Source organism: Manis pentadactyla, chromosome 6 (genome assembly GCF_030020395.1).
Source record: "Manis pentadactyla isolate mManPen7 chromosome 6, mManPen7.hap1, whole genome shotgun sequence".
NCBI lineage: Eukaryota > Metazoa > Chordata > Mammalia > Pholidota > Manidae > Manis > Manis pentadactyla.
In genome coordinates this window covers 1776949-1797220 of record NC_080024.1, presented here as the reverse complement: position 1 = coordinate 1797220, position 20272 = coordinate 1776949, and the positions used below count along the sequence as shown (strand labels likewise).

At 52.7% G+C, this 20272-nt stretch overlaps 1 protein-coding gene across 4 annotated transcripts in view; it reads right to left on the bottom strand.

Moving 5' to 3' along the window:
- HDAC4 (histone deacetylase 4) overlaps positions 1-20272 on the bottom strand; it is a 286681-nt gene that overhangs the window by 210043 nt on the left and 56366 nt on the right. The window contains exon 1 of one of the 4 annotated variants that reach the window (XM_036901200.2): positions 4167-4279. The exons of the other annotated variants lie outside the window; for them this stretch is intronic. The gene's annotated coding sequence lies outside the window, so the exon portion shown is untranslated. Of the gene's footprint in view, positions 1-4166; positions 4280-20272 lie in introns of those variants that run through there. 4 annotated transcript variants of the gene reach the window in all.

The window sequence follows — 20272 nt, the reverse complement described above, 5'->3', positions numbered from 1 at the left end:
GCCCATGGGCACGGGGACTGTCTGTCCCCAACCTATTTAATAGATTAGGAAGAACACAGTGAACACGTCTGCTCTCTGGCAGAAACAGGATTCCGCCTGCGACTTTCTGAGGTTGGCAAAAATAAAATGTGAGGAGGCAAATGACTTGGAGTGAAGGTCTTCGTGCGACTGCTGAGGCCCAGCAAAGGGCTGTGGCAAGGTGCGCGGTCCAGGCCCACCCCTTCCCACGTCTCTCTGGAGAGTCCAGCGCCCCCTCCCCCAGTTCTCTTGGCAGAGCCCGCCTGCAGGGCAAACACACCTGTCGCCGCGTCGGCTCGGGCTAAAGACTCGGGAAGCCTGCCTCCAACCTAAGGACCAATGATAAATCGATTTGAAAAGAGCGAGTATAGCCACATTCATCTATGTATTTTTTTTCTGTTTTCTAATACTAATTAGAATCACCAACTGGTGAGTCTCACACATGCTGCTCATCTGTAAGTTTCCCAGAGTGGCGACAGGTGTATGGGGAGCTGGGTAGAGAGTTTGCCTGGCAAACCTGCATTCTCATTGCATTTTCTGGGCAGTGATAGACAGTCCTTCTCCTGCTCAGCTTTGCTGAGCCGGGGCAGGGGCGCATAGTGATCTATACGCCCTCTCCTGCGGTACCTGGGTCTCCTGCAAGGCCATGCCAGGGGCAAGTCTTTGAGCACCAGGCATGTTGTCCCAGGAAAGGCAGGTGGCAGGATGACACTACCTTCTGCTCCTTTCCCTTAGAAGCCACTCTGCCAGGGCCCAGAAAGGGGCAGGGCCTGTCTGTTTGCCTTTGTCTCCTTTTTTGCATTTCTGTACAGGTGACACTATTTCTTGCATGAACTATTTTCAAGACAGAATGCCAAAATAAGTCCTAGAAGTTTCCACATTTGTAGGCAGAATAAATAAATCAGTTTAGTTTTCAATCATGTCCAAATTATTTGCATATGTGCAGCTTACTTTCACTTAGTCACTAAATTCTAGCCACCCCCAGACAAATGGACCAATGAAACTTGCACTTGGAGTTTAAATGTATTTATACACACACACACTCACACAGGAACGCACACCATTAGGTCCGTGCTGATGAGTCCTCAGCAAACACTTTCCTGACGCCGTCACCTAAACACGTTTGGGGACACAGCTGTGTCTGCCCTCACCGGCCCTGATTTTAAATAATTTAGGGCAATCACGCACGTGGCAAATGCAGGGAAATACCAAGTCACCAGAATTTCAGATGAATGAAGTACCGAGGGTAAACTCAATAACATGGCGATTCCCCCACAGTGACATTACTCTTTGTCTTCTCGGCTGCCCAGCTTAATGCATGCGGATCATCATATTTAAGTATTTATTTGATGATTCAAGACCTCAGAGAACGCTTCCAACCACAGCCAGTCTTGTTTCTGGAAATTGATGATGGCTCTGGGTTTACAGGGCCTCAGCTCTTCCCTGAAGCCACTTTTCTGCATGAATCCCTAATTTCTGCTTGTTTTCCTATCACTTCCCATCTCTTCATACAGGAAGGCAGGAAAAGGTCAGCCCCTGCAGGAATTCCCAGGGCCCAACAGTCAGACGTGAGCAGGTGACCTGGATCCAGAGATCACTGACTTCCCTCACAGGCATCACCGCCAGGCCCGTCACTGGGTGTCCCCGCCAACGCCCGGCAGTGTTTGACTGATACTGAACCCAAGCCAAGCGGTCCTGTGGGTGCACACGTGTGGGCCACACTCAGCCTTGTCTTAGCATCACCAGGTCGGTACAGAGCTTCTGAGTCACTGTGCAAAACCCAAGTCGGAAAAGACAACCCTTCATTCCAAACAAGCCATGGGACACAGGCTCACAGCAGGGCCGACCAGCGGGGCAGGGTCCCAGGCCCCACATGTGCCCACCATGTTCCCCTAGCACCACAAGGCTGACAGCAGGACCAAGGCCCTGGGGCACAGTGCAGCCCAGCCCCCATGTCCAGCTGGTATTAAACAATGACAGGGGAGGAGTGGGGGCACTAAGGGCAAAAGCAGGACCCACCTCCTGAGCCCCAGATGATGACTAGTTTCCCACCCAGCCCCACACTGGGCGGGGGCCTTCTGGAAGGGGCTTCTGAGATGCATGGGGATGTTTGGGGCACATGGGGAGGGCATGAGCCCTGTGAGTCCTCCTGGTCCTGCACCCCGGGCCCAGCATGATGGCAACAGCAGGGGTCCCAGGGTTGTGGGCCTGGGAGCAGCACGATCACCCCCCCACAAGTTCACCTGCCCTCAAACCCTCCAGTGACCCCTTCAGGGCCCAGCTGTCAGGTCCTGACATGCTTTGCTTTTGTCATCAGGTGCCTGGAAGGGGCTGGAAAGCTGACATGCAGGAGGAGGAGCCCTGGGCCCTCAGCCGGGCGCCTGGGGTGGGCTCTGAGCCCCAGGGACTGTCCTCTGTCAGGCAGGGTTTGTACCCCGGACCCTCAGGAAAACATGGGGCTTTCAGAAACACAAGAAGGGGTTCTGTTGAGGAACAAAGCACTGCAGAGCCCAAGCCCGAGATATGACAGTGGACCCCCAGCAATGGGGACCCAGCAGGAGGGGCCCAGAGCGGCAGCACAGGCAGAGTCAGAGGCTGGAGAGAAAGTGGCCTCCACAGCATCCCAGCAGGTCCCCGGCTTACCTGAGGACATGGTGCTATTGCTCTGCGGGCCTCACGGGACTCAGCATGGATGCTGAACATGTGTTTCAAAATAGTCAAAGGCAAGTTCTGCTCAAGAGAATTGAGGAGAAGCACTACTTACTCAGATAATTTTCTAACAACAACATCTGGTCTGCCAAACACCACTGGGGTGGGTTTTTTTCAAGTTCTCTTTAGAGCAAACAAAATGGAGCAAGGCTGTTAGCATGTTTTCCATGTTCCCCCAGGACCAGGCACTAGGAGTGGGAGCCCCCATTTCCACAACATCTTGCTTTGTAAAGGGCATGACCTCTGCCCTCACCTCTGATGTTCACACACGGACTGAACACACAAGGCCCAGCAGCAAATGGCCAGCGACGGCCCCACATCGACCCAGAAGCCAAGGCCACACAACCGTGAGCTGGGAGAAGCCAAAGACGGGCCATCTCCTGTGGTCCTGCCCGGGCTGGGCCCCAGCCGCGGCCCCCACCTGCGAGATCCTTGACAATCCTTCACCTCTCTGGGCCTCAGTTTTCTCAATGTGAAACAGTGTTTCTAAAAGTACCTACTTTTATACGTGTGTCTGAGGGTAATGTAGACACTATGGACACATTGAGCATGGGCCTCGCCCCAGAAAGCACTCCCATGAGGACTGCCTGCCACCTCACAGATGAGAAAGGGAGAATCCTGTAGGGACGCCCGTGCGGGGCTGGAAGGAGCCGTGCGACTGGCTCTGCCTCTCGGAGCTGGCTCCCCGGTGGCACAGGACGACAGGATGGCCAGAGTGGTAGTGAGCACACATTTCCCTAATAAGAATTTAACACTTCCGTAAGGCTGTAAGCAACCCGGGAGGGAGGGATCACAGCCAAGATTCCTAGGCTGCTGTTTCCAGAGGGTCTTCTTAGCAAACTACAAGATGTGCAGCTCTTGGCAAGATAAGCCACCAGTGGAAAATAACAAAAATGGAGATATTCCTGGTATTTTATTTACAAGAGTAAAGTATGCAACCACCATCCATGGCTGGCTATAGCTTCCAGCTAGGGAGGCACTAAGCTTCTGACCCAGGCGAGTTAGTTTTTCAGGTTTCAAAAGGGCAAAGATTGGTGTTCATGGCATAGTCCATGCAGTGTGACTCCCAGGCCTGTGGGGTCCCGGCAGCCGGTCACCCAGGCACCTGCAGTCAGCCTCCTGAGACCCCAGCCCCGACAGCCGCCGTCGGCCAGCAGTGACCTTCCCGGCTCTGTGCCTGCAGCAGCGAGGCCCCGGCCCTGCGAGGAGATCAAGCCCCTTGCCGGCTGACACGCGGTCCCCTTCGTTCTTAAACCCAAGGACCAAGACCGGCAAAGGGGGGCCCGAAGCTGCTGCTCACCCACTGCAACATTCTGAGCTGATTCTAGGCAGCAAGTCACCAGGTCACTGGGAACCAGGCTCTGCGGTCACACAGCAGAGCAGGGAAAACCCTGTACAACTTTCTGAAAAAAGTCAATCACACTGAATTTGCACTTTACCTTCAGCCAAGGCTTCTGTTTGATCCAGAGCCCTCCGGGGCCGGTCCTCAGGGCGTCAGCCTGGAACACAGGAGAGAGCTCGAGCGGCGCCCTCCCAGCGCTCACCGACGAAGAATCCCACACGCTCCGCCCCGACATCTGGTTTCCATTCCAGCCCATGTTGTCACATTACATAACAGGCAGATGATATGCTGGGTCGCCGCAGGGCTCAAGGCTCGCCCAGGGAACGCTGTTTACACTCGGGCCCACGAGTGGTCACTGCACCAAATTTAGTGCAGAAGCCACACCATGCCAGGCTAGAACACGGCACCCCGAGTAAATGCTCTCGAAAGCAAGAGGCAGGACGGCGCTCTCGGGACTTGTTATTTACACTGAGCTCCATCCTAACTTCCCCATCTCATCCCACATTCAAATGTGAGGAAAATGGAAGCTTTCTGCAGCTTGGAGTTAATCCCCCCAGCTTGGTGCACGTGGGCTGCAGAGGGTCTGAAGAGAAAGGGCCAGGAGCCCCACCAGCGGCAGAGGAGCGGGACCCCGAGGGGAGGGGAAAGGATGACACCAGAGCCTTATCTGGGGAGCAAACTACCCCCCCTGCCTGCGTGAGAGGCCCTCAGGGCAGGTGTGAGGGATTCGTGCTGACCGGCGACCTGGTAAAGCTGGCACGGAAGCCAGGGACCCTTCCACAAGAGTGCTCCCCAGCCGCCCCATCCCGGCTGCCATCTGCCATCTCGCCCACCCGAGCACAAGGGAGGGTGGCCAGGGCACCCACAGGCCAGCTCAGGCATGACACGCAGGGACACAGAGCTTCTCCAAGGCTGTCTGGAGTGGCCCAGCCGCTTTGGTCAAGAACGACCAGAACCTACAGTGGAGGGGGGAGCCTGGCCCCCGAGGGGCTTCTTGTGGGGTGGAAATCAACCACTAAGCCACAGGACCTCTCACTGGCTTGGGGGTCCAGGGCCATCACTCGCCCCCCCATGTGAACTGTTCTGCCCTAGGGGATGGGAGGATTTCAAAGTTTTTCTTATTAATACACAGAAGCGGCAAAGCTGACTTGATTGGCAGAAAACCCAGCAAGTCAGGGAACCTGGGTCTGGTCTGCCCCCCAGTGCTGGGTGGAAGCCCCCACATGCTTCCATCCACCCCTGGCCAGTGCAGTGCCACAGAGACAGCGAGCACTCAGTCTTGGAGGGACAGCACTAGCATCCAGGGATGTCAGAGCTCACTATCCTCGCTGCCCAGGGACAGCAGGCCCGTTAGGGGAGAGCAGCATGCAAGGCTGAGCCACAGGAGACGAACATCCCCGTCCCCGTACAATGTCCCAAGAGGACCGGACGCTCGGGCCAAGGGAGGCCAGGCCCAGCAAGGGCATGAGTGGGGGGCCCCAAAGGGCAAGGGGGTCAGAGCCTCGGGCAGGACGAGCAGCATGGGCAGCCCCCGCCGCAGGGCAGACCAGGCCAGGAAACGTGTGTGGGAGTGAGAGGCCGCTGAGATGTCACCGAGCCCCCAGCCGAGGGGAGACAGACTCCAGAAGCCGCCCTTAAGCACACTGTCATTCTCCTAATCTGGGGCCCTTCCATGTGGTGGGTTGTGCTGGCCTGTCCTCACCCCATGGGGCCGGCTCCCAGCAAGGGGGAGGCCTGGACAAAGTCCCAGGGTGGCCAGCCGAGGGCCAGACATGGATGAAATGGCTTAGCTCCATCCCATGCCCTCTCACCTACTCCACTCCAGCTCAGCCATCACCACTGGGCCTTCACCAAAGCAGACCCTGACTTTAGTTGGCCTGTGCCACATCATCACAGCAACATGGAGCCAAATGCTAAGAAAGCTGTTCACCTTTCAGTGGAGACCTACAGCTGTCTTCTCATCGACAGGTCTCTTCAATTGCCTGTGACTTCACATATGAGCATTCAAACGCCCCCTGCACTGTGTGGGCCATGCTCTTATGGACCTTTCCATCTGGGAGCCATCAAGCCAGAAAGAGAGCTCCCAAAATGCAAACACATAGACACTCTGCCCTCATGAGCAGGGTCCCCATGGAGGTCTGTAGGGCACAGGAGCACTTGTTCGAACATTAGGATCAACTACAAACTTGTGCTTAAACCACAGAGTGGGAAGGTGGACCCGGCCCTGGAGGAGTGGCTGGGCAGGGATGGCCAGAGGCAGCCCCTGCCCCAGGCTGTGCCCGCCCCCTGTCCACCAGCCGCCTCGGCTGGCCCTCTCTCCCACCCTCCGTGCTGACTCCCCAGGCAGAAGTGTCTACTTGTTAGTGGACGGCAGGTCGCACTCTCTCATCCCTACTGCCGCCCTCAGGTTTGGGTTTCCCATCTGAGACTGTGAAAGTCCACCTCTATCAGTTGCCAAGGATGGAGGCCACACAAGGCCCCTGCATAAGCAACAAGGAAGACTGGTGGAAAGCCCTGGGCAGCCCCCAGACACGGGAGGACCCCAGGCCTCTGCAGAATGGCAACACTAGGCTCGGAGGCTGCACAAACGTCCAATGTCTGTGGGCCATGCTGGTTGGCCTGCCTGTCTGCCAGGTGAGTGCCAGCTCCTGGGTCTACATGTCCCCAGTTCAGCCACCAGACTCGAAGGGTCTCCTGCCCCAGCCCCAGTGGGAATGTCCCAGAGAGTGGCACCACCACCGGTACTCATAACCAAGACCAGGCTGTCTTTCCTTGGGGGTGGGGGTGCCCCTCCTATAAAAACAGACAAGAAACCAGTGCCCACTCCAGGCTCCTGCACCTAAGCCTCATATGAGAACAGCTGACAGGAGCTGCTGGCCTGCGCCGGGGACCAGGTTGCCACCCGGGCCGGGCAGCCTTCCTGGCACACAAGCAGGGAGGCCTGGGGTCACCACCACACTAGCTCTGCTCCGCGCTGCAGCGTTTGGCAGCAGCAAGGCCACACAGGCCGGGCGCGGCCAGTGCACGTCACATGTCGCACAGCAGCAGGATGAAGCGTTCTGGGCTAGCGTCAACTGCTGCGGCCCAGACGCTAACACCTAACTCCTGGCTCTTCTTTCTGAACATCCAGGAAGCGTAAAAGCCAGAGCACTAACGGCAAGTTGGAAAGGATTCAGGAAATGAAATGACCCTGAACAGGGAGGACTGGGCAGGAGCGGAGGCTGACACGCGTGAGGAAGGGCCCTGGGACTACTTCACAGGCGAGGCACACAGGGAGCAGCCTGGCCCCTCTAAAACCCATACCGGGGCTCAGCGTCCTACAGAGCTGTGCATTTCTGTTTTACACAGGCATTTGGCAGCATCTGCTACACTGCACTTCCACACATTCCCACACCCAGCCTTCCTAAAGCCTCCCCCAGGGGGACTCGGCTGCGGCCAGCCACTTCCCACGGGTGGCTCTGGGCCTGCCCCGAGAATGAAGAGCGCAAATGGGGTTACTTTACACGTTCCCCCAGAGCACAGACCTCAAGCACTAAGGCCAGGGTGGGAGGCTGTCGAGAAGTCTGTTCCATAAACATCGTGATGAAAACCCGTGGACACAAACATTGCCACCAGATATTTTCAGTTTGGACTCAAGAGACCTCAGCAATGAGACAAAACTGTCACCATCAAAGGAACCTGGACTCTGTTGTATGCCCACCACCACCCTGGTACACTGCCTCTCAGGGACTCCAGGCAAAACTGGATGCAGACCCTGCCAGCAGCCCGCAGAGCAGCAGCACAGGACTGCTCACTGCGGCGCCCACAAACACTCCCTCCTAAGTGACGGCAGGGCCATCCCCCTGACCTGTGCCCGGGGTTCCAAGTACACGTGGGCCAACAAGGCCACTGTCCCCACAGCTGGGAGACACCACCATCCCTTCCGCAAGCCCATTTTCCCAGATGGTGCAGGCTGCAGGCCCTCCTGGGGATGCCCAGAGTGGCAAACAGCACACACGTGTGCAAGCCTTCACGTTTCGCTGTGTGAAACGGCCCCTACTGTCCTCCATGCCAAAGCAAACACCTGATGGCATGCAGCTTTGTTATGAAAGCCACTCCACTGCTACAAAGAGGGACAAATTCATCCTTTCTCTGTGTGTTCAACTCAATTAAAACTTCCATATCTGCCTTCTATAAAAGTGGAAAACAGCATCTGGGTCCAGGACCTGGCGATTCAGCCAGCACGCCCAGAGTGTGCATGTGGTCTTTCTGGGACCGTCCCCCGGGACGCTCACTGGCTCCCTGCTGCAGGGGACACAGAGATGTCACCAGCCCTCCCTCTACTCTGTCTCCGCGGCCATCAGCAGTGACCTGGGGCAGGCTTCATTCCTCAGGCTTCTTCACCCGGAGGGCAGGTCCAAACCCCACCCAGGCCTGACTGTGAGGACAGATGCGCCAAAGGCTCCCAAGTGCCCCCGGTACCCATGCTCCAAGCACTGGACAGCAGGTGCTCCTCACGAGCTGGGTCAAGGTGCAAGGAGCAGAGGAGGCGGCATCCTGGCAATAAGCCTCGGCTGGCCTTGCCCCACACACAGTGGGAGCCCAGGGCTGCAGCTCCAGGAGTTGCTGGTGGTAAGAAGTCCTTTGCTGGGGCAAGTCCTCTGCTCGTGGGAGTGTGAGGAGAGGGGAGGTCAGAAGCTCTGCCCGTGTCCAGCACCCAACCTCTCCCTCTTACCAACATACACGTGCTCAGCAGCAGAGTGTGGCCTCTGCTTGAATTCGTTTCATACTTTTAAATACACTCCAGATGGAAACCCACAAAAGCGCCCGACAAGACCGGCTGATGTCAGTGTCCCCACAGCCGCCAGGCACAGAGTCCAGCAGTGGGTACGTGAGGTGCTTGGAGCAGAACCCAGGAGAGGAGCTGCCCTGGGAAAGCCCCACCCTGACCACAGAGCTTCCCAGCTCAGCCTGGACTGGTTCTGCCCATGTGAGGGGGATGTTGAACAGGCCAGTGACAGTGTGGCCTCTCCAGGGCTATCATCCCTGCAAGCCCAGGTCTTCAGCCTGCCCGCCTGAAATCACATACAAGTCTGTTTCTTGTGAGAACAAACGCCCTCAAAGGAAAGCCCCTTACCGCTGGAGACAGAGTAGGAGGGAGAAACCTCTGCGTCTGGCACGGTGGCGGTTTTTAAAGCCTCGAGCTGAGTGGGCAGCAGAGTGAGGAAGCCCCGCAGAAGGCCGGGCTCATGGAGGGAGAATCTGTAGGGAAAGGGCTTGGAGGCCAGGCCCTGACCTGAGGCGGCCCCAAGGCCACCTGCCTCAGGCACGGCTCACTGGGTGGCAGTTAAAGGCATGGGCCAGGGGACCAAGCTGGGGCCAGGCAGGAGGGGACGGACTGCAGCCCCCACAGGAGAAGCTGGCCACAGATCGATGCACTCTTGCCCAGGCCTGGCGCTGGCTGGGAGGGGGCAAATCAGAGAGAAGATCCCCTGGGAATCCATATCCACAGGTCACCTTGCAGCAGTTGGGGGAACCCAGGCAGCCCCCAAGACCGAACGAACAGCATGGCAAATGCACCCTGAAGTGCATCCCAAGTGTGGGCACCCAGGCCGGGGCCACCCAGCACCTCAGAAACAGATGGCCTCCCTGGATGAGCACGCTACCCACCCTGGGAAAGGGTCCATAAAATGCTGTAAGGGCAGAAAATTACAATCAAAAGTCACAAAATGGGGGGAAATGTCCAGGCAGTGGAAGTCAGGCCAGGACAGATTTCACTTACACGAAAACCTAATCTGACCACAAACAACATCTCAGAAGTAGGCTTGAAAACAGGGCCATTCAAGGAGCAGCCTCCACTCAGCAACTGCAGCACCTGGGCCCCCACCTCTTCGTGCCTCAGTTTCCTTCTACCAAAGCTCACCTGTGAAGGCCAGACCTTCCCCAGAGAAACACATGAGGGGTGAGTGAAGTTCCATGTGTTCCTGTTATTGCTACTGTCAAAAATGGTCAAGCACATCTGAAAATGATCCTATTAGAATGTATAGAAATAAAGACTGTATTAATTAGAATGAGCGAAATAATCAGTGTGACAGAGCTGAAGAGGGAATTGGTGAACAACAAAACAGCACTAAGGAAATGACCCAGATGCGACCCAAAGGGACGAGCCGGAAGGCGTGGGGGGCTGGGGGCAGCTCCCCACACACCCAGAGTTCCCAGAAGAAAGAAGTGGGACAAAGGAGAGGCTCCTGGGAAGAGAGGCACACTGCTCAATCAGTGGTGCTGGGACAGCAGGTGACCACCCGGGGAAGATAAAATTAGGTCCAATCCTAACACACACACAGGATTAACTCCACATGGACCAGGGGCCTCACTGCAAAGAGTGAAGCCAAGCAAGCCCCAGAGGGCTGCGGGGGGGCTCCACTTCAGCAGGGAGCAGAGGAAGGGCTGCTAACAGTGATTCAAACTCCAGATGCAGTTAAAAAAAGAAAGAAATCGGTAAGTCTGAATGGGGGGTGGGAGCACAGGGGTGGCACCTGGGGGGCTACATGGCAAAAGAACAGAAGTAGCGCCATAAAGAGTTCAAGACATAGCTGATGAACTGGGAGGAGGGATCTGTAACATATCTCTGACAAAAGCTACTATCTGTGATATAGAAGAACTCAAAAAAGAAGACCAAAATCCTGACAGAAACAGGCCAAAGGCATAAAGATAGAAAACGGCCCATATACCAAGACACCACTTCTTAGCCAGCAGATTTGCAAAAAGGAACCTCCTCTGCCTTCTCCCTGGTGTGGAAACAGGCGCTCAAAGGTCACTTGGTGGGAACGCTAAGTGGTACAAGGCTCCCAGCAGGGAAATCAGGCAAAATCTAACAATTATCTATCTGCTTATCTTTGGATAGAAATCACTTCTATAAACAAGTCTGACGATACAAGCCCCACAACAAAAAGGAGTGCAGACGCGAGGTCATTCACTGAGCACCTTTCCCAAGGGCAGGTGCTGGACTCAGCCGGGGGAGCCCCATGCAGGGTCTCTCGAGTGGCTTCCAGGACCTGCTCAAGCCAAGGGCAAATGTGCTGCCTACAGGATGTCTCTGTTGTACAAGGAAGGTGAAGTCGTACATGCATTTGTTCCTTTGTCCAAAAGGCAACTCAGAGGGCAGGGCACAGTGGGGGAAGGACAAAGGCTTGGCAGGGTCAGGGAACCCCCAAGTCTAGTTTCTTATGTGTTTCTGGCTAGGAACCGCACTCATGTCTCACATATTCGAAACATGAAAATAAAGTTAATAAGTGTAAGGAGGGGGAAAACACTCTAAAATGAAATACAAACAAACAAATTGAATAAACCATATCTGAAAAGAACAACACAACCACACTGGGGAGATAAGACTACCTACCCCATGTAGCTTTGGGACACGGTATTCAGACGACACATGGACTTTACACCCCACACAAATACTGAACTCGGGTTAGTGGGCTGCTTCTGCAAGGAGACTACCTGTTTCTCTCGGAGCATTCCAGGATCGAGCAAACCAGTGATGTATCATGGAGCCTGGGCGCTAAGCTTCATTGTCAGAGGGCAGGTAACAGGGATGGGAAAGGGAAAGCGCAGTCACGGATGTGGGAATGTGACTGAAGTTCCGTGTGTGCATGGGGCTTATGTGGACACAACAGACCTGGATGGTATGTGCATGCACACATGTGCATACATCCATTTCCGAGCTCTGTCTGCTGAGGGGGTCTAGAGCTTGCTTCCTAAATACTAGCCCCAAATAAAAGGAGCCAGGCTTCCTTGGAGACACAGCAGGCTTGAGGGAAGGGCAGACCAGCTCAGTGTATCGGAGTAAAGATTGCGCCCAGGGCTGGGGACTGGCCAGAGCAGCCAGCTGAAGGGGCTTCCCTCTGCCAGGCCAGGATGACGTGGGACCAAAAAGGATCATGACCACAGGAGATTACAACCCAGGCAATCGATCAGAATCCAAGAGTCCTAACTAGTGTAAATAAATTAACAAACAAATAAGCATATAAAGGAGAGAAAATGACAGTCCTTCCTTACAGGAGGAAGCCAACTACTGAATGCGGTAAGATTGATAGGTCTAGTAACTCCCCATCCAGCTACCATCTTCACACAACAGACTGAGGCCAGAGCCATCCAGGATGAGGAAATTAGGGGTCCCGTCCATGGAGCACAGGCTATTAGCACAGCCCCACAGCATCTCCCACAAGACACAGGCTCATCACAAAGGAGAGAACAGTAACTGCACTGCACAGAAACCTGGCACCGCCAGGAATGGGGCAGACAACGGGCAAACCCAGATGTGACGTGCCAGCACACAGCACTGCGGCCGCGAGCACCAGCCCAAAGACAGCACTTGAATCTAGTCACGAGGGACATGGGGAAACCCCAAAGGGAGGCACCTTGTACAAAGCAACTGCCTTGTAGTCTTGAAAAATTTCATGTCACAAAACATAGACTACAAGGCTGCTCTGTGTTAAGGAGACTTGGGGACATAACCACTGCATGCCACACAGGACCTGGGATTTTCTCTTGAGATAAAAGGTGGCGAGATACAACTGGCACAGAATCAATTGCAAGGCCTGGGGCTAGTGAACACTGGTGCGCCGTGGCATCGTCTGACTTTGCTCACTGCTCGTGGCCCTTCCTTGGGGCCCATTAGCTAGGGGGAGCACATTCTGACCACAAACTTTTAAATGGTCCTGAAAAAAATCACTTTACAAATAAATATATACAGTAATTCTTGGTACTATTACAGCTTTTCTGTAAATCTGAAACTACAGGAAAACAGAAAGTTAAAAGGGAGCCAGGCAGAGGAGGGAGCTGCCCGAGTTTCTGGAGAGCACACCAGCACACCCACGGGGGGCCCGCAGTGCCCAGCCCCACTCCAGTCCCAGGCGGGGGCCCTTGGAAGACCCTGATGCGTAGGTACCAGAAAACACACAGAAGGTTCACAAAGCCACGCTTGAGGGCAGCAACATCTGAAAACATGCCTCGCTGCTATCCACAGGAAGAACCAGTCAGTTGTGAAAACTCAAAAGGTGGATTTCTAAACACCACTGGAAGCAGACAGTTACAGCCACAGATAAACGCGAATCACTGTCCAAAAGTTTTGCTTTTAAAAAAATCATAAAAATATACAGTATGATTCCATTAATATAAAGTTCAAGAACATAAAAACTAAAGTCATACTGTTGAGGGACATGCACATATAAATTTTTGTAAAGTCATGGAAAATCAGCAACTATGTGCAAGCCCTGACCGCGGCCTCTGCCTCGCAGCGGGGGGTGCACGTGGTGCCACTTCCCTTCTTGGAATGATGTCCACAGGGTCTGCGGATTCTTTAGTGGGTAAAATATTTCATAATTAGACTTTACAATAAATGTGTGGAAAAAATCAAGAGACTGAATAAAGTGGGCTGAGAAAGTAATAAACCAATGCAAGAAATAAGTTTGGAGAGATGGAATGGAGTGCTGAGCTCCACCAGTTTCCGACAGATGATACCCGGTCCTCATTTAATAAGAGATGAGGACACACGGTCTGTGAGGCTCTCGTTATGCAGAAACCTGGAGTTTTATGTGACCAAGGATACCTACTTCAATATTTAACTATTCTATTAGTTATTGGCAAATACAAAACAGATTGATTATAGGCTTCCTATAATTTACGAATTTACCCAGTCTCTTTGATCCCTTCATGTGAACCTGTTTTGGCTTTTCACGCCCTAGCGCCCGTTGGCATCTCAAACGATGCTGAGAAGGCACACCACGGACTCAGTTGTGTTTGTGCAAGGCCCTAGAGGTTTCCAGCCGTGAAAATGGTTTGTTTCTGCTTCGCCATAATCCTTAACCTACTGACATAAATTATGTACTTCCTTGTGATTCAGGGGTTCTTAATGAAAACTGGAGTAGTTATTTATCCCATCCTTGTTGTGTTACACATTCTCCCATATTTGCAAGAATTCCATAGCTTTCCTTTAAAACAACATTCCTGCAGAAAGCTCCTGGCGGTAACTGTAATGTGCTCTTGTGATCTCCCCGGTGTTCTGCTTAGACCCTCATAGCTCTCTGCTCATAAGTAAAAGCCACTTACAATTTTTGCTTTATTGTTGTCTCCAACAGGTTCTAGAACAAAGGCACTCTGAGCTCATAAAATTAGGTAACATTTTTCCAGGTTTACAAGCTATCTTGAAGAGGACTGACACTGCCTAAACTTTAGGGGAAACTGAGTCACCCCCAAGGCACTGGTTGGTGCTTTTGCTCAGTTGGGTCCTTTACCAACAAGTGCCACGTCCATAAAGTTCTTCTTAGTGACCGCTCGTTTCTTCGTGGCAGAGAAAACGCTTTTCTTCTGTGTGAGCAGACATTTCCCAGTTATGTGCACTCCGGCTGACTTCTGACTGGGGCCGTCTAACTCCATCTCAATGCTGGGGAAAATTAGGAAGCGCTTTCCAGGCTTTTCCTGCCGTACCTTTCTTCCAGGTGACCCACTCTTTAGTTTCTTCAGAAGCCCGACTGTTTGCACTGCACACAGGTCGCTTCTGTCCTGCCGCTGACAGGAACCCACACCTCCAGGCTGAGCTCCGCCCCGGGCCCGATGCCTCCATGAGCCTCGGACACCCTCTCATCCAGGCGCAGGCAGTCCAGGGAGGCTGTGCTGAAATTTTCTAAGAACAGTGTGACTTCTCACTTTTGTGATAAAACAAAAAAAAACAAGCTTTGCTTATTGAGAACGTTTCTACCTCAGCTTCTAAGTGGATGGCTTTTCTTCTTTGCCCTGAGACTTGTCCAGGCTCCTCCTGTTGGTTTTCTTTACCACTGAGCACTCTTAACCTGTCTGTCTTCATTTATTTTCAGCGTGACCATTTGTTCGGACAGTTTAGGTTCAGATGTGGCATTCTAAAGACAAACACTAGCCTACTGTCTTCCCAAAAGTTGGCCTTTTTACAAAATGACACATTAGATGAGAACAAAAATTCTAGCAAATTCATTCTTCATCAAGTGGAATTTATTTACATAATAAGCCATAGCAAGTTATAATTAAATGTAACATAAATATAATACATAAGCCATTCAGTCATCTTAAATAGCTGCATCTCCCAGTGAGTGGTACCTGTGGGCTGGAGGGTGCGGTTGCCTCCCTCAGCTTCTGCTGTCCCTGAGGACCGCCTGCCCACTGAGGTGGAACCACAGAGAAGCCCTGCTCCCGCAGGCGCACACCTCACCCCTGATGACAGCAACACTTCACGCCTCTTCAGCCTCCTCAGGGCCTGAGGATCACAACCACGCAGGAAGTTTTTTTAAGTGCTTCTAGCAAATACATGCACGTGGACCCCAGACGGCTTGGAGCAGCAGTCCTCACAACCTTCAGTCTCAGGGCCTCTCTGTCCTGGTTAAAATCACTGAGGAGCCGAAGAGCTTTTGTTCATGGGGCTATCCCTACCAACACTTACCACATGAGAAGTTAAAACTCAGAATACTTAAAAATACTCAATTCATTTAAAAGAAACCATGAATGTCATTGAACATTAACGTAAGCCACCTGTCTTTAGGAAGAACTTAAGCACCTTTTCCAAAACAAAGCAAAAGAAAGAGTGAGCAGGTGGCTGCCTGGCTCTGCAGGGCTGGGTTCAGAGGCGGTCAGCGGGCCATCACATCTGTTCCCAGGCCCTGGCTGCTGTGACAGGTTGTTGAGGTGGGAGTGAGGAGGAAATCCACATCCCAGAGATGCGGCTGGAAAGGCGGCATCTTCAAGGCTTTTGCAGATAACTGCAGGTCGTCCCCCTTGATGCCATGTGCATGCCGGGCCGGCGGCAGTACAGTTAGCGTGGCACGGCTGTGAGCCCTGCACACTGGGGGGGCAGCAGCGCCTGCGCCACTAGGGGACCACAAGCACAGAAGTCTGTGCCATCGAGACACAGGCACGTGGAAGGCGCTGCCTCACGGAGATCTCCCCCACGGCGACATGTGTCACCAGGCCACACGCGGTAGACGCGTGCTCCGGAATTCTAACAATCGCTCGAAAGCTGAAATATCATCACTGGTGATACTCTGTCAGCTGCTTTCCTTAAAGTGACAGCCTAAATTCATTTTGGGGAAAACATCTGGCAGGTACTCAAGTCCGAATAGCCACCATTTATCTGTAAGTTCTTTCAAGTTAAAGTGGTGGCCCACGGAGAACATGGTTTGCTCAGCTGGCCACCTGGTCACCTGGAGCTCTCCATGGGGACCACCCTGTACCACAGCAGAGGCGCACGTGACCACATGGAACGCTACACAGACGTGTGCCTCCAGGGTTAAAGAAAGTAACAATAATGATCATGCCTCATGCAGAGAATGGAACTGGCTTTCTCACGCACAAGCCTCGTGGTGAGGAGCCCGCTGCCTGCCAGCACCGTCTGGGGCCAGGCCTGGAACCTGTGGGGCGCCAGCAGATTTGCCCACTGCTGGTTTCCAGAGAGCAGCGTCTCAGAACCCCACAAGCACAGCTTTTGCCTACAGACCGTCTGAAAGGTCTGAGACCCCAGAGGCCTTGGGGTACACCTTGAGCACCATTCACTTAGAAGTACGATAAAGCAGTAACAGACAGTTGACTCTTTAACATGTGTATGAACTGCATGGTGCACTTACATGCAGTTTTTTCAACAAATAAATTGCAAAAATTTTTGGAGCTGTGTAACAATCTGAAAAACCATTTACTTTTCTCTGGGTTACTTTATTATAAGAATATAGTATAGAAGACAAATCAAATATGTGTTCACTGACTTTATGTTATTGGCAAGGCTTCTGGCCAACAGCAGGCTGTCAGCAAAGATTTGGGGAGTCAAAAGTTATACTCAGATGTTTGGCTGTGGGTGGGGTCGACATCCCTAACCCCCGCCTTGCTCAGAGTCAACTGTATACTTATTAGCATAATACACCCCCAAAGGAGAAAAACTTCACAAGTCTCAGAATGAAATTAAAAGAAAACTGCACCAGCTAAAGCCAAAGATTGTTTATAAAAGAAAATGGAGGTTTTCATCCATACTGCCTGGATGGGGCACACCTTGAGCAGAGTAAAGATCAAGCTAATTTCCTTTTTAACAAGGGTATTCCATAAGACCCTAGCCACGTCGCAGCTCTACAGGGAAAGGTCTTGGCACTAAGACCTATGAAGAGCCAGCTCTGGGCCTGCTGGAGGGTGAGACAGCCGTGGGGAGGTGCCTCTCTGCCCTCCCAGGGAAGAAGCCATGGGCCTACTGACCCCACCTGCCCAGCTCCATCCCCTCTGGAAACAGGGGCCCCATAACCTCCACCCGCAGGTCCCATCAGGACCACCTTCCAGTCGGCCACATATCATCTCGGCCGAAACCACAGTGGTTCAGCACCCAGCTCTGCCCTGCCAGGGAGCCTGCGGTCACCGTGCCCCTCCCATGGTCACGTTACACAGAGCAGCCATGAGCGTGCTGTGAACACTCAGACGGCACTCCCCAACCAACCCCCAAAGCCTCCATCAAACTCAGAACACATCTCCTCTCAGGGCGCCATGCACCCTGCATCACCCTCTCAGTGCATCTGACCTCACGCTGGGTGGCAGTGAGGCTGCAGGCAATGCCATGCAAGGCCTAGGAGCACAAGGTGCCTGCATGATTCCTTGGGGAAGTGACTCCCTTCCTCACTGACTCAGTTTTCTCACCTGCACCGTGGGGCCACAGGGCCACAGTAGGGATAGCCACCTACCTTGGGATGTTGTCAGAATTGCACCTGGGAACGCACACAGCTGACCCTCTGAATGCTTGCCTACTGTCTGACCTCCGACCAGCGCCGGGGACTCACCTGCAGCTCCCAGTGCTGAGGACTGGCCAGCACATGGCAGAGACTCAGCCCACGTAAGCCTCTGACTGAACCAGCGGGATGGTGAGCAGGGACAGACGACTCTGCTGTCCCCACCCTGCCTTGGCACAGGCCCCCTACCTCCCAACAGAAGGCCCGGCCTGTCTCTCGGCCCAGCCCCATATCTGAGCTGGAGAAATGATGACACGGATCTCTGCCCCCAGCACCAGGCAGACCCTGTGGGTCTCTGCTGTCTGTCCCTTCTACTGCTATGGGGCACAGGCCGCCAGCCCTGCTACCTGGCATTACAGTATTATTTACTGCAGAATAAAACATTCAAGTCCCATTAATTGAGGACTTTTAACTACTGAAATGTTATGGAGCGGTTAAAAATACCAATTGGTGATACAATGCATGTAACAGGTACACATATAGACAGATACCCACACATGCACACAGACATCCCACTGGAGAACCTAGACAAAACTCTGTGGGTTTTCTCAGAATGAGGCCCCACTCAGCTAGGTGTGGTCTGGGGGATTACGGGATTGGGGGTTCCTTTTCTACACCTTTTGGCATTGTCTGAACATAAGTGGAGACTATAACTCAACTTTTAAAATCGGGAGGAGGGGAGTATTTTTCCTATTTATTAAATAAATTGCTTCTATGAAAACAAAATCAATACCATAAATCTGGCCAATTCTCTGAGAGCCTGTTTCATGGGGGAACTGCTGCTGGGCACCAGGCTGAATAAGACAAGGTGCAAGCTCAGTTTCTGCCTTCCTCGAACTCAGGCCAGTGAAAGCGGGGAGGAGGCCCACACCCCAGGCCTCTCCCGTCCCCTCCAGCCCGAACAGGGGCGTGGGGAGAGCTGGGGGCTCTGGAAGCACTGGGAAGAGGGCTAGTGGACACAGGGGCTGGGAAAGAAGGCACTAGGGACAGCTGGGGCTCACACTCCAGGAAACGCCTGCCTCCACAGCAAAGTAGTGTCACAAAACTTGGTTTTTAAACAGACCAGAACATGGATTTGCTCTTCAAATGTTTAAGCTACCAGAAACAGTGGAAATCTCAGTATGAAAAATATCCTTTGTAGCTTCCCTGTAACCTAACCTATAAAGAGTGTATCCGAAGGGGATGCACACACAGTGCAGAGCATCGGCTCAGCACTGATGAAGCTAATGTCACTTTTAAAATGCAAAAGAGTAACACAGCTGAAAGTATGAAATCGGGTATCAGCTAAGAAAAAAGGAAACAATGGCTGTAGCATAACAACAGGAAACTTTGAGTATCTGAGGAATGTTTTCAAACACAAAGTACTCAGATGATTCTGAATTTTAAACCCAAATAGAACATACAAAGGCAAAAACTGAACCATAATTAACTGAAAGACACACAGCCCTGAGGCGGCATACCAGAAAACCAATTCCACAACATCCTAGCCAGTGTGGACGGGATGTGGAAAATGAATCTGCACTGCATTCTGAGACAGAAAAGTTGCTAAAAGAATGAACATTAATAGCAAAAGAACCATAGCAATTTGGGTCTTTAAGTAGTTTCAATTAAATACAAGAAGAACAATATTTAAACTTAAATAAAATAAGTAAATCCTGTAACGAATAAATGGAGTTCCGTGCACAGCATACACCCATGTGATCTGCTCTGGCAGGGGCGAGGCCGTGGTGGGTGTGCAGGCACACTGCAGCTCCGCCCCTCGGCAGCTCCTCCAACAATGTACTGGTCACCACGCCCCAGGTCCCTGGGAAGATACTGAGCAGGTTTCCATGCAGATAAGCTGCCGGTCGGCATCAACAGTGAACCTAAGCTGATCTACACCTGCTCTGAGTTCTGCAGAAAGCATGTCAGCCATTCTCCAACTCTCCATCTCCGGAAAGATAGGCAAAATAGACAGGGGTGCCAACTTAGGGACACAGTGGCAAGGACTAGAGCCAGAGAAGGAGAAACTGGAATCGTGGCTGCAACATCCCAGTTTAGGAAGAGCAAGATCTATAGTGACCTGGAACTGTAGCTCATAATGCTTCAAAGAAAACCTTTAAAAAGCCACATCCTATTCACCAAATGGTGCTGGGACAGCTGGATCTCCACATAGAATGAAGTTGGACCCCTACGTCATACCATATACAAAAACGAACTCAAAATAGATCAACAACTTAAATAAGTATAAGAGCTAAAACCATAAAACTCTTGGAAGAAGACAGGAGAATCCCCGTGACTGAGGATTCAGTGACAGGTTCTCAGATGTGACGCAAGAAGGACGGCAACGAAAAGAAAAGGCAGACGCACTGGCCTTTATCACGACTAATGGCTTGTGTGCATCAAGGGGTGCGGAGAGTGGACAAGACAATCCATGGGACGGGAGGAAACATCTGCAAAGACA